Source organism: Heptranchias perlo, chromosome 34, assembly GCF_035084215.1.
Source record: "Heptranchias perlo isolate sHepPer1 chromosome 34, sHepPer1.hap1, whole genome shotgun sequence".
In the NCBI taxonomy this organism is placed as follows: domain Eukaryota; kingdom Metazoa; phylum Chordata; class Chondrichthyes; order Hexanchiformes; family Hexanchidae; genus Heptranchias; species Heptranchias perlo.
In genome coordinates, this window is record NC_090358.1 from 29,553,596 (window position 1) to 29,567,782 (window position 14,187).

The window sequence follows — 14,187 nt, forward strand, 5'->3', positions numbered from 1 at the left end:
TCCCACAAGCAACAATGAGATATGTGACCAGATAATCTGTTTTAGTGATGTTGGTTGAGGGATAAATATTGGCCAGGACATTGGGAGAACTCTCCTGCTCTTCTTCGAATAGTGCCATGGGATCTTTTACATCCACGTGAGAGGACACAACATACATGGGAATGTTTCATATCAACAGATCATTCTCTAAGTCTCCTGACATTCTGCCCAAACTTGGCCTGATCCATGACATCACCTTTAATGTCCCTGATTGGTTGTTTCTGAGCTATTTTTACCCAGCTTCCAAAGTAAGGAGAAGGCTGTACTCTCCAAACAAATTACAGAAAACACCTTTGAGCTGAGGTTAAGACATCAGGTGAATAAAACACCATCAACCTCCTTTCCTGATTTGCTCTAGTCTGAATATGCTTCTGTGTATATCACAGGAAGTAAAGGAATATTTCTATGATTTGGCTGAAGGATGTGTTTCCAGGCAATGTTCAGATAACAGGGGGAGTTTTACAAGTTCCCATTCCCGAAACAGAGCATCACCCACCAGAGCATCACCCAGGGGATTTCAAATCCATTCATTTGTAACCATAAAAATAATTATCTGTATATTATATAAACACTGCACCATTTTTGTCGAATGCTAACAATTTTTTTTATAAAGAATACCTCTGCATTTTTTTTGCATTTCCTGCTTCTATTTCCAACTATTGATAATGTAAGAGCAACTGAACACTTTGTTTTGTACTGGCCAAATACTGTATTCATTTAACAGTTCTTAGTGTGACAGTATACTGCAGACACAATAATGTAGAACAAGTAAGTGTAATGTTTGCATGAAATGTTATCTGGATATTACAGTCAATGGGCTAGAAAGCTCCCCATAAGGAAGGTATTTGCCAGTTGTTCGTATTCTAGGACAAAGTCTGAAATTCTTTAAAGAAAGAATTTAGTTTCTGGTATGTCTTGAGGGCACAGTGCCCTCTTGTGCCCAGATTCCTGATATGTGCTCCCACAGGTGCAGCTCCATTACCCGGCGGGAGCACCACTCAAGGGGCAGAAGTGCCCCAAAGATCCAACCGGATACCCCACTGAGGGCTGGGACCTTCAGCAGGTAAACGTTGGGGGCAGAGTGAACCCCAGCACTGGGCTCTACCGCTGACCCCCAGCACTGTGCTCTGTCACTGACCCCCAGCACTGTGCTCTGTCACTGACCCCCAGCACTGTGCTCTGTCACTGACCCCCAGCACTGTGCTCTACCACTGAAGACCAGCACTGGGCTCTATCACTGAAGACCAGCACTGGGCTCTATCACTGAAGACCAGCACTGGGCTCTATCACTGAAGACCAGCACTGGGCTCTATCACTGAAGACCAGCACTGGGCTCTATCACTGAACCCCTGCACTGTGCTCTGTCACTGAACCCCAGCACTGGGCTCTATCACTGACCCCCAGCACTGGGCTCTGTCACTGAACCCCAGCACTGGGCTCTATCACTGACCCCCAGCACTGGGCTCGATCAATGACCCCCAGCACTGGGCTCGATCAATGACCCCCAGCACTGGGCTCTATCACTGAACCCCAGCACTGGGCTCTATCACTGACCCCCAGCACTGGGCTCTATCACTGACCCCCAGCACTGGGCTCTATCACTGACCCCCAGCACTGGGCTCTATCACTGAACCCCAGCACTGGGCTCTATCACTGACCCCCAGCACTGGGCTCTATCACTGACCCCCAGCACTGGGCTCTATCACGGCCCCCCAGCACTGGGCTCTATCACTGACCCCCAGCACTGGGCTCTATCACTGACCCCCAGCACTGGGCTCTATCACTGAACCCCAGCACTGGGCTCTATCACTGACCCCCAGCACTGGGCTCTATCACTGACCCCCAGCACTGGGCTCTATCACTGACCCCCAGCACTGGGCTCTATCACGGCCCCCCAGCACTGGGCTCTATCACTGACCCCCAGCACTGGGCTCTATCACTGAACCCCTGCACTGGGCTCTATCACTGACCCCCAGCACTGGGCTCTATCACGGCCCCCCAGCACTGGGCTCTATCACTGACCCCCAGCACTGGGCTCTATCACTGAACCCCTGCACTGGTTGCTGCATCTCTTCCGATAGGCCCATGGCCTGTGGTAGTTTGCTGTACAGGTGAAGGAGCCCCTATGCCGTGTGTACTCCTGGACTGCTCTCAGCTGCAGTGTGTGCATGACAGGAGGCCAGTAGAGTGCAGGAGTTCAGCCTTAAGGAGAATTCATCATTGCCATGCAGTTTTATCTCTAGAATTAGTACTGCTTTGAAGTGAATAAGTGAAGTTTGATTCCAGCGAGAGTTAACTGGTGGTGGAAGTTCACATTAACCCTGTCTCCTTTTGTAAGTTAAACACAGAGGTGTGAGAGTGCAGGGAACCCTCATGATGTGTGTGGTTTGTGATACGGGGGGGCCAGTGTGGACCCTCAGTGTATTCAGGGCACCACATTTACACTAAGTATTGGATATTTGAGTCCCTGGAACTGGGGGTCTCTGTGCTCGAGGAGCAATTGGTTGCACTCGGCAGCAGAGCGGGGGAGGGGTTTACGGATCGTACTCTCCAGAACACGGTCACCCGAGAGATGGTGCCAGACAGTTCAGGACACTGGGATAATGTAGAGAGTGTGCATAGGGGTGGGCAAGTTTGGGGTAGAGAGTGACAGAGATTGGGAGGAAGGTGGTTCCGAGTAGCACTACAGCACTGTGGAGCATGGGATTACCCCAGGGGGTGAGAGGCAGGTGGACTACAGGAATAGGAGAGAGGTGGTAGTGAGAGATTCTATAGTCAGGGTTATACAGCGTCCTATTTTCCATTCATGACCACAAGTCCTGAATGGTATGGAGTCTCCCTGGTGCCAGGGTGAAGGACATAATGGAACGGGTGAGAAAACTTCTGGAGAGGAAGGGAGAGCAGCCAAAAGTTGGAACCAATGATGTAGATAGAAGCACATTTCAGGTGTGACAGAGGGAGCTTAAGCAGTTAGGGAGCAGATTGAAAAAACAAGACTTTGAGGGTGGTAATCTGCGGATTGCTTCCTGAGCCACACACTGGACATGTGGATGGTCAGTGTATGGCAGGACTGGTGCAGGAGGGAAGATTCTCATTCATGGGGCATTAGAGTGAGTTCTGGAACAAGGGGAGGTCACACCGACGGGACGACCTTCATTTCAAATGAGGTGGCACCATTGTCCTTGTGGAGAGGGTAAGTCGGGGGGGGGCGGGGGGATTGAACTAATGCAAGAGGGGAATGGGGAAAGGCAACATTTCAGACCAGCGAAGGAGAGAAATGTTATTAAAGCTGTTGGACTGGAAGCAGAACTCATTGAATTTCCTGAATAGAAAGGGTTTCCACTCCCTCAGTGCCCAAATTGTTTGTGACGAGCGACAATGGATCCTGTGTGTCGGTGCCAAATTTTCTAGGCGTTGTCATGATGCTTTTGTCAGGCGGAGCTCCAGCCATCTGGCTCTATCCAGGGAGACAGCGAAGTGTTGAGGTGGCTTCTGGGAGACAGGGCGTACCCCTTACTTTGATGACCCCACTTTGACTGAGGAACTCACCAGGAGAACAAAACTACAACAAGAGTGGTCCTGAAGGAAAGTGTTTGTGCCTCTATAGATCTGGAGAGGCACTGCAACATGCACCTGATCAGATGGCTCACATCTCGGAGACTGTTGGAACTGTAAGATGGGTATAGAGGGATATGGGCCAAGTGCAGGCAATTGGGACTAGCTTAGTGGTATAAACTGGGCGACATGGACATGTTGGGCCGAAGGGCCTGTTTCCATGTTGTAACTTCTATGATTCTATGATTCTATGTAAGGAGCAGGGCCTGTGAGGAGAGTTCCAAACACTGAACCATGCTGTGCTGGGCATGGTCGCTTGTCAATCCATTTAAGAAGTGAGGGTGATCAGTGAATGGGGAATATAGGAACAGGAGTAGGCCATTCAGCCCCTCGAACCTTTTAGAATCATAGAATCATAGAAAGGTTAAAGCACAGAAGGAGGCCATTCGGCCCATCGAGTCCGCACTGGCTCTATGCAAGAGCAATCCAGCTAGTCCCCCGCCCTATCCCCGTAGTCCTGCAAATTTTTTCCTGTCAAGTACTTATCCAGTTTCCTTTTGAAGGCCACGATTGAATCTGCCTCCACCACCCCCTCGGGCAGTGCATTCCAGATCCTAACCACTCGCTGGGTAAAAAAGTTTTCCCTCATGTCACCTTTGGTTCTTTTGCCAATCACCTTAAATCTATGTCCTCTGGTTCTTGACCCTTTCGCCAATGGGAACAGTTTCTCTCTATCTACTCTGTCTAGACCCTTCATGATTTTGAATACCTCGATCAAATCTCCTCGCAACCATCTCTGTTCCAAGGAGAACAACCCCAGCTTCTCCAGTCTATCCAGGTAACTGAAGTCCCTCATCCCTGGAATCATTCTAGTAAATCTTTTCTGCACCCTCTCTAGGGCCTTCACATCTTTCCTAAAGTGCGGTGCCCAGAACTGGATACAATACTCCAGTTGTGGCCAAACCAGTGTTTTATAAAGGTTCATCATGACTTCCTTGCTTTTCTACTCTATGCCTCTATTTATAAAGCCCAGGATCCCGTATGCTTTTTTAACCACTTTCTCAATCTGCCTTGCCACCTTCAACGATTTGTGCACATATACCCCCAGATCTCTCTGTTCTTGTACACCTTTTAGAATTGTACCCTCTAGTTTATATTGCCTCTCCTCGTTCTTCCTACCGAAATGTATCACTTCGCATTTTTCTGCGTTCAATTTCATCTGCCACGTGTCTGCCCATTCCACCAGCCTGTCTATATCCTCTTGAAGTCTATCACTATCCTCCTCACTGTTTACTACCCTTCCAAGTTTTGTGTCATCTGCAAATTTTGAAATTGTGCCCTGTACACCCAAGTTCAAGTCATTAATATATATCAAGAAAAGCAGTAGTCCCAGCACCGACCCCTGGGGAACACCACTGTACACCTCCCTCCAGTCCAAAAAACAACCGTTCACCACTACTCTCTGTTTCCTGTCCCTTAGCCAATTCTGTATCCATGTTGCTACTGCCCCCTTTATTCCATGGGCTGCAATCTTGATGATAAGCCTACCATGCGGCATTTTATCAAACGCCTTTTGAAAGACCATATCCACATCAACTGCACTGCCCTCATCTACCCTTTCTATTACCTCATCAAAAAACTCCATCAAGTTAGTTAAACATGATTTGCCTTTAACAAATCCGTGCTGGATTTCCCTAATCAATCCACCCTCATCCAAGTGACTGTTCATTCTGTCCCAGATTATCGTTTCTAAAAGTTTCCCCACGACCGAGGTTAAACTGACTGGCCTGTAGTTGCCGGGTTTATCCTTACACCCTTTTTTGAACGAGAGTATAATATTTTCAATTCTCCAGTCCTCTGGCACCACCCCCGTATCTACGGATGTTTGGAAGATTATGGCCAGCAACCTAGGATGCATCCCATCCGGACCAGGTGACTTATCTACTTCAAGTACAGCTAGCCTTTCTTGTAAAAAGCAGAACCACAACGGTGATAATTTCCGGATTATTACCTGAGCCACGAGCAAATTGGCACAGGGTAAATCAGATCAGAGAGATGAATGCGTGGCTCAAAGATTGGTGTGGGAGAAGTGGGTTTCGATTCATGGGGCACTGACACCAGTACTGGGGAAAGAGGGAACTGTTCCGTTGGGACGAGCTTCACCTGAACCATGCTGGGACCAGAGTTCTGGCAAACTGAATAACTAGGGCGGTAGAGAAGGCTCTAAACCAAATAGAGGGGGGAGGGCTCAGGAGGGCGAAGTTTAGATTGATAAAGAGATAAGACAATGAAGTAGTACAGGAAAGTGATGGGAGTAATGATAAACAGAGTGTGTCAGGAAGGGACAGAGCGTACAAACATAAGTGCACTAGCAAATGGGGCCGGGGTAGGAAAGAATGGTAAAAAGACAAAATTAAAGGTTCTTTATCTGAATGCGTGCAGCATTCGTAATAAGATCGATGAATTGACGGCACAAATAGAAACAAATGGGTTTGATCTCGTCGTCATTACAGAGACGTGGTTGGGAGCTAAATATTCAGGGTTATTTAACATTTCGGAAGGATAGGAGAAAAGGTCAAGGTGGTGGGGTAGCTCTGTTAATAAAGGATGAAATTGGTATAATAGTGAGAAATAATCTTCGCTCAGAAGATCAAGATGTCGAATCAATTTGGGTGGAGGTAAGAAATAGCAAGGGAAAGAAATCACTGGTGGGAGTAGTATAGTGGCCCCCTAACAGTAGCTACACTGTAGGGCAAAATATTAATCAGAAAATAAGGGGGCTTGTATAAAAGGTAATGCAATAATCATGGGCGATTTTAACTTTCACATAGATTGGACAAATCAAATTGGCAAAAGTAGCCCTGAGGAGGAGTTCATCGAGTATATTAGGGACTGTTTCTTAGCCCAATTCGTTGGGGAAACAACCAGGGAACAGACCATTTTGGATCTGGTAATGGGTAACGAAACAGGATTAATTAATGATCTCAAAATAAAGGATCCCTTGGGAAGCAGTGATCATAACATGATAGAATTTCACATCCAGTTTGAGAGCGAGGGTCTTGGGTCTGAAACGACTGTATTAAACTTAAATAAGGGCAATTATAAAGGAATGAGGGCGGAATTGGTGAAAGTGGACTGGGTAAACAGATTAGATGGTATGATGGTGGATAAGCAGTGACAAACATTTAAAAAGATATTTTATGACTCGCAACAAAAATATATCCCTGTGAGGAGGAAAGACTTCACAAAAAGGGTGAACCAACCATGGCTAACTAAGGAAGTCAAGGATGGTATCAGGTTAAAAGAAAAAGCATACAACATTGCAAAGATTACTGGTAAGCCCGAAGATTGGGAAAACTTTAAAAACCAGTAAAGGATGACTGAAAGATTAATAAAGAGGGAGAAAATAAATTATGAGAGTAAACTAGCAAGAAATATAAAAACTGACAGTAAAAGCTTCTACAAGTATATAAAAAGGAAGCGGGTAGCTAAAGTAAACATTGGTCCCTTAGAGGATGAGACTGGGGAAATAATAATGGAAAACAAGAAAATGGCAGAGGAATTGAACAGATATTTTGTATCTGTCTTCACAGTAGAAGACACTAATAACATACCAATAATAGTAGATAATCAAGGGGCAAAGGGGAGGGAGGAACTAAAAACAATCACTATCACTAGAGAAAAAGTACCAGGTAAACTAATGGGTCTAAAGGCTGACAAGTCCCCTGGACCTGATGGCTTGCATCCGAGGGTCTTAAAGGAAGTGGCTACAGAGATAGTGGATACATTGGTTGTAATCTTCCAGAATTCACTAGATTCTGGAAAGGTCCCAGTGGATTGGAAAAACGCAAACGTAACACCCCTATTCAAGAAGGGAATGAGACAGAAAGCAGGTAACTATAGACCAGTTAGCCTAACATCTGTCATTGGGAAAATGCTGGAATCCATTATTAAGGAAGTAGTAGCAGGACATTTGGAGATTCATAATACAATCAAGGAGAGTCAACATGGTTTTATGAAGGGAAATCGTTTCTGACAAATTTATTAGAGTTCTTTGAGGAAGTAACGGGCAGGGTGGATAAAGGGGAACCAATGGATGCAGTATATTTGGATTTCCAATAGGCATTCGATAAGGTGCCACATATAAGATTACTGCACAAGATAAGAGCTCATGGTGTTGGGGGTAATATACTGGCATGGATAGAGGATTGGCTAACTCACAGAAAACAAAGAGTTGGGATAAAAGGGTCATTTTCGAAATGGCAATCAGTAACTAGTGGGGTGCCACAGGGCTCAGTGCTGGGGCCTCAACTATTTACAATATATATCAATGACTTGGATGAAGGAACAGAGTGTCTTGTGGCCAAATTTGCTGATGATACAAAGATAGGTGGAAAAGCAAGTTGCGATGAGCACACAAAGGGCCCGATTTTACCAGGGGTGCGGGTTCTCGGCGGGTGGGCCAGCGGGCCCGGTGAAATTAGTGTGTTGCCCGCGCGATCGTAGCAGGCAATCCACTAATTGGATCCACTTACCTGCTCCTCCGGGTTCCCCACTGCTGATCTGCGACTCGGGCGGGCTGCGCATGCGCAGTAAGATCTGTCAGCTGGAGGAGCTCTATTTAAAGGGGCAGTCCTCCACTGACAGATTCTGCCACAAACAGCAAAAATTACAGCATGGAGCAGCCCAGGGGGAAGGATGCTCCCAGTTTAATGATGCCTCACCCCAGGTATCATTAGATGGGGTGAGGAGGAGGGGGAGGACAGAGATCTTCCACCCGGCGGGCGGGAGGAAGCGGCCTGCCTCTGCCACCAAGAAGGCCTGGCTCGAGGTGGCAGAGGGGGCCACCTGCACCACCAACATATCGCCCACCTGCACACAGTGCAGGAGGCGCTCCAATGACCTCAGTTGGTCATCCACAGTGAGAACACGTAGTCTTTCCCCTACACTCCGTCTGCCACATCACCGTCCCCACCCCACATCTCCTTCGGCACTGCCAACACTACTCTGTCACATGACCCCTCATACCCACTCAAACCTCATCCTCAACTTACCTGCACCTACTCACCTCGCGGATACTCATCCCGCCACTACCACGCAACCCAATCCTCATATAATCTCATGGCTCTATCCCAAACTCACCCTCTCGTGCATCTCTCTCACGGCCAGCCTCACTCAACCTGCCACCACCTGTGCTGCAGCCACAGGGCATGCATCACATATGTGCAGTAGGCAGCGTAAGGCAAACGTGTCGTGAGCATGAAGGGGATGCACAAGGGTGTTTGAGGGTTTGCCATGGGTGTTACCTATATTGAATCTCAGAACAACTCACATCACACATTATATTGGCACCACCACTGCCATGTCTCCGCGAATCCTGTCTGTTTTGTGCAATAATGCCCGCTCCTGGGTATCCCTATGAGGACCCACCACTGATGCCACCCATTCTGCCACTGCAGAGTAGGTGCAGGTGTATTTGCATGGCTCTTCCGCACAGACGACTGAGAGACATCGGCGGTGTACCCGGCTGCACCCTGGAAGGATGCGGAGGAGAAGTTGTGGAGGGCAGTGGTGACTTTGGCAGCGACAGGGAAGCAGTTGGTGCTGGGGCCAGCCAGGAGCAGCTTGGCATGAAGGAGGCTGCAGATGTCCACGACTACATGTCGAGTGAATCTGCGCCTCCGTGTGCACTGCTGCTCGGAGAGGTCCGGGGAGCTGCGCCTCGGTCTGTGGACCCTGTGGCGAGGGTAGTGCCCTCTGCGACGCGTCTCTCTCTGCGGTAGCCCTCCCTCCTGCTGTGCAGTTGGATGTGTCACAGCACTGTGTTGTGGAGCTCCACGTGTCAGAGGTGGACGGCGTGGATGGCAAGGCTGGTGATGCTGTTCGCCCTCCGAGGAGGTCATGACTGCAGCTACGGCAGCCCCCATCCGCAAGATGTACATCTGAGGGGGTCCGCAAGGTAGGTACATGTCTCCGGACCCCGGGGTAAGTGTGCAAGTTGGTGACTTTGACCGTCAGGAGTGGGGTGGTGGAGGCCAAACTTTGTCCCAAGTGACAGAGCGGCCTCCTGCAATGGGTGAGGGTCTCCCCCCGCCCCCCGCCTGTCAAATGGACCTTTGCAGCTGCCACAGGCTGACAGCTGCAACACGTCCATTTCAACTGGGAGTGTTTCCCCCAGTGTGTGAAACAGTCCCATGTTGATCCAAAATCACACACAGTCCCTTAATCAGGTCAGTTAATGACCTGAACAACCAAAGTAAATACACTCAAGTGGCATCCCGTTGGCTTTAATTGCCTGCGGGATTCCCACCAGCGGGGGCTGCGCACGCACCCCCGCACGTCAGCGCGGAACCCGGACGTGGGCGGGATCGAGGAGCGATCCGGTCCCGCTCCGGGATTTCGGGGTTTTCGGGGGCCCCCCGCCGAGAACGCACCCGGTAGCGGGTACTAAAATCGGGCCCAAAGTGTCTGCAAAGGGATATTATCAGGTTAAGCGAATGGGCAAAAATTTGGCAGATGGAATATAATGTGGGAAAATGTGAGGTCGTCCACTTTGGGAGGAAAAATAAAAAAGCAAAATATTATTTGAATGGAGAAATACTACAAAATGCTGCAGTACAGAGGGATCTGGGTGTCCTCATACATGAAACACAAAAAGTCAACATACAGGTGCAGCAGGTAATCCGGAAGGCAAACGGAATATTGGCCTTTATTTCTAGGGGGATGGAGTATAAAAGCAGGGAAGTCATGCTACAACTGTACAGGGTGCGGGTGAGACCACACCTGGAGTACTGCGTACAGTTCTGGTGCCCTTATTTAAGGAAGGATATACTTGCATTGGAGGCAGTTCAGAGAAGGTTCACTAGGTTGATTCTGTGTATGGAAGGGTTGTCTAATGAGGAAAGATTGAACAGGTTGGGTCTATACTCATTGGAGTTTAGAAGAATGAGAGCAGATCTTATTGAAACTCGATAGGGTAGATGCTGAGAGGATGTTACCCCTCATGGGGGAATCTAAAACTAGGGGGCATAGTCTCAGAATAAGGGGTCGCCCGTTTAAGACGGAAATGAGGAGGAATTTCTTCTCCCAGAGGTCGTGAATCTTAGGAATTCTTTACCCCAAAAAGCTGTGGAGGCTGAGTCATTGAATACATTCAAGGCTGAGTTTGACAAATTTTTGATCAGCAAGGGAGTCAAAGGATATGGGAAAAGGGCGGGAAAGTGGAGTGGAGGTAAAAATCAGATCAGCCATGATCTCATTAAATGGGCTCGAAGGGCCAAATAGCCTATTCCTGCTCCTATCTCTTATGGTCTTATGGTCTTATGGTCTTATGATCATATTACTTCCTCTTTATCAATTTTTAGCCCATCCAGTTTCTCAACTATATCTTCCTTTACTGAGACTCTGGCAGCATCTTCTTCCTTGGTAAAGACAAATGCAAAGTACTCAGCAGAGAGCTGCTGTAGCAAGTTAATTGGTTAGCTAGATTCAATTGGTCCCTGAAGGTGGGGCAGGCCTGACTCATCTGAGTCTCAACTGTAGAAATACAGGGGCCTGTCAGTGCGGACAGCACGGTGTGAGGACAACAGTGTGCTGAGAGTTCGGTACGTGTGGGAGTTTGGTAAAGTGGGGGAAGGAGGTGCTGCTTTGCCTTGCTTTTCCTGCAGAGCGGTAGTGGACCTGAGAGCGGTGAGCGGCGGTAAAGAGCGAGACCAGAGCGGGGATAAAAACAGCGCAGAGAGAGCGAGAGTCCAGTCGGTGAGCGGCGGTAAAGAGCGAGACCAGAGCGGGGATAAAAACAGCGCGGAGAGAGCGAGAGTTCAGTCGGTGAGCGGCGGGAGAGAGCGAGACCAGAGCGGAGATATAAACAGCGCGGAGAGAGCGAGAGTCCAGTCGGTGAGCGGCGGGAGAGAGCGAGACCAGAGCGGGGATATAAACAGCGCGGAGAGAGCGAGAGTCCAGTCGGTGAGCGGCGGGAGAGAGCGAGACCAGAGCGGGGATATAAACAGCGCGGAGAGAGCGAGAGTTCAGTCGGTGAGCGGCGGGAGAGAGCAAGACCAGAGCGGGGATATAAACAGCGCGGAGAGAGCGAGAGTTCAGTCGGTGAGCGGCGGGAGAGAGCGAGACCAGAGCGTGGATAAAAACAGCGCGGAGAGAGCGAGAGTTCAGTCGGTGAGCGGCAGGAGAGAGCGAGACCAGAGCGGGGATATAAACAACGCGGAGAGAGCGAGACCAGAGCTTACTCTGAGAGCGAGACTCTGAGACCAGCGGCAGAGTTCAGGGTGACGTCACCAGTCAGAAAGTGACGCGGCACAGGGGAGGCAGCTGATTGGTGAGTAGGTTCAGGTGAGTATTTCTACCATTTTACTGTAAGTAAAGTAATAAGAAAGGGAAGATCTGCAGGTTTTATAGCAGATAGTGTTTTTTTTTAGTGAACCTAGGTCCCTAGTATAGTTAACATTTTCTAATTTCAACGTAATTTAAAAGGGGTAACTAAGCTAAGGCAAGTCATGGCAGCAGACCTCGCACCCGTGATATGCTCCTCCTGCAAGATGTGGGAAGTCATGGACACTACCAGTGTCCCTGCCGACCATGTGTGCGGGAAGTGTGTCCACCTGCAGCTACTGACCGATCGTATCTCGGAGCTGGAGCTGCGGGTGGACTCACTGTGGAGCATCCGCGATGCAGAGAAACTCGTGGATAGCACGTTTAGCGAGTTGGTCACACCGCAGGTAAAGGGTATACAGGCAGGAAGTGAATGGGTGACCACCAGGAAGAGTAAGAGATGCAGGCAGGTAGTGCAGGGGTCCCCTGTGGCCATCCCCCTCTCAAACAGATATGCCACTTTGGATGCTGTTGGGGGGGATGACTTATCAGGGGAAGGCAGCAGCAGCCAACTTCCTGGCACCAGGGGTAGCTCTGCTGCACAGGCTGGGAGGAAAAAGAGTGGCAGAGCTATAGTGATAGGGGACTCAATTGTAAGGGGAATAGACAGGCGTTTCTGCGGCCGCAACCGAGACTCCAGGATGGTGTGTTGCCTCCCTGGTGCAAGGATCAAGGATGTCTCGGAGCGGCTACAGAACATTTTGGAGGGGGAGGGCGAACAGCCAGCTGTCGTGGTGCACATAGGCACCAACGATATAGGTAAAAAAGGGGATGAGGTCCTAAAAGCAGAATATAGGGAGTTAGGAGGTAAATTAAAAAATAGGACCTCAAAGGTAGTAATCTCAGGATTGCTGCCAGTGCCACGTGCTAGTCAGAGTAGAAATAGGAGGATATTTCAAATGAATACGTGGCTAGAGGAATGGTGCAAGGGGGAGGGATTCAAATTCCTGGGACACTGGAAACGGTTCTGGGGGAGGTGGGACCAGTACAAACCGGATGGTCTGCACCTGGGCAGGGCCGGGACCGCTGTCCGAGGAGGAGTGTTTGCTAGTGCTGTTGGGGAGGGTTTAAACTAAAGTGGCAGGGGGTTGGGAACCTGAGCAGGGAGAGAGAGGAAAGCGTAACAGGAAGGGACAGAAGGTATGGAGTAATAGGTAAAGTGTTAAAAAAGGAAAAAGCAGGAACTAAGCGTCACAAAACAGATTTGAAAGTTCTTTATCTGAATGCACGTAGCATTCGTAATAAAATGGACGAGTTAACGGCACAAATAACTACGTATGGGTATGATCTTGTGGCCATTACAGAAACATGGCTGCAGGGTGACAACGACTGGGAATTAAATATGCCAGGGTATTTAACAATCAGGAAGGACAGGCAGGAAGGAAGGGGAGGTGGGGTGGCTATGTTAATAAAGGAAGGAATCACTGTAATACAGAGAAATGATATTGGGACAAAGCATCAAGATAATGAAACAGTTTGGGTGGAGATAAGGAATAATAAGGGAAAAAAAACATTAGTGGGCGTAGTATATAGGCCTCCTAATAGTTGCAACTCTGCTGGAAGAAGTATTAATCAGGAAATAGTCAGGGCATGTAATAAGGGAACAGCCATAATTATGGGGGATTTTAATTATCATATTAACTGGACAAATCAAATTGGGCAGAGCAGCCTTGAGGACGAGTTCATTGAGTGCATCAGGGATGGATTTCTTGAGCAGTATGTAACTGATCCTACAAGGGGGCAGGCAACCTTGGACCTGGTCCTATGTAATGAGTCAGGATTAATTAATAATGTCCTAGTTAAGGATCCCCTTGGAACGAGCGACCACAACATGGTTGAATTCCATATCCAATTAGAGGGTGAGAAGGTTGATTCTCAAACAAGCGTACTGAGCTTGAATAAAGGAGACTATGATGGTATGAGAGCGGAATTGATTAAAGTGGACTGGGAAAATAGATTAAAGGGTAAGACGGTACATGAGCAGTGGTGTTCATTTAGGGAGTTATTTTACAACTTTCAAAATAAATATATTCCACTGAGGAAAAAAGGGTGTAAAAGAAATGACAGCCATCCGTGGCTAAGTAAAGAAATCAAGGATAGTATCCGACTAAAAACAAGGACATATAAGGTAGCCAAACTTAGTGGGAGGATAGAAGATTGGGAATTCTTCAAAAGACAGCAAAAAGTAACTAAAGGATTGATTAAGAA

General features: G+C 48.4%; 1 protein-coding gene across 1 annotated transcript in view; it reads left to right on the forward strand.

Moving 5' to 3' along the window:
- The window catches only part of aldh1a3 (aldehyde dehydrogenase 1 family, member A3), a 145,182-nt gene that overhangs the window by 93,220 nt on the left and 37,775 nt on the right, over nt 1-14,187 (forward strand). The gene's annotated exons all lie outside the window — the stretch shown is intronic.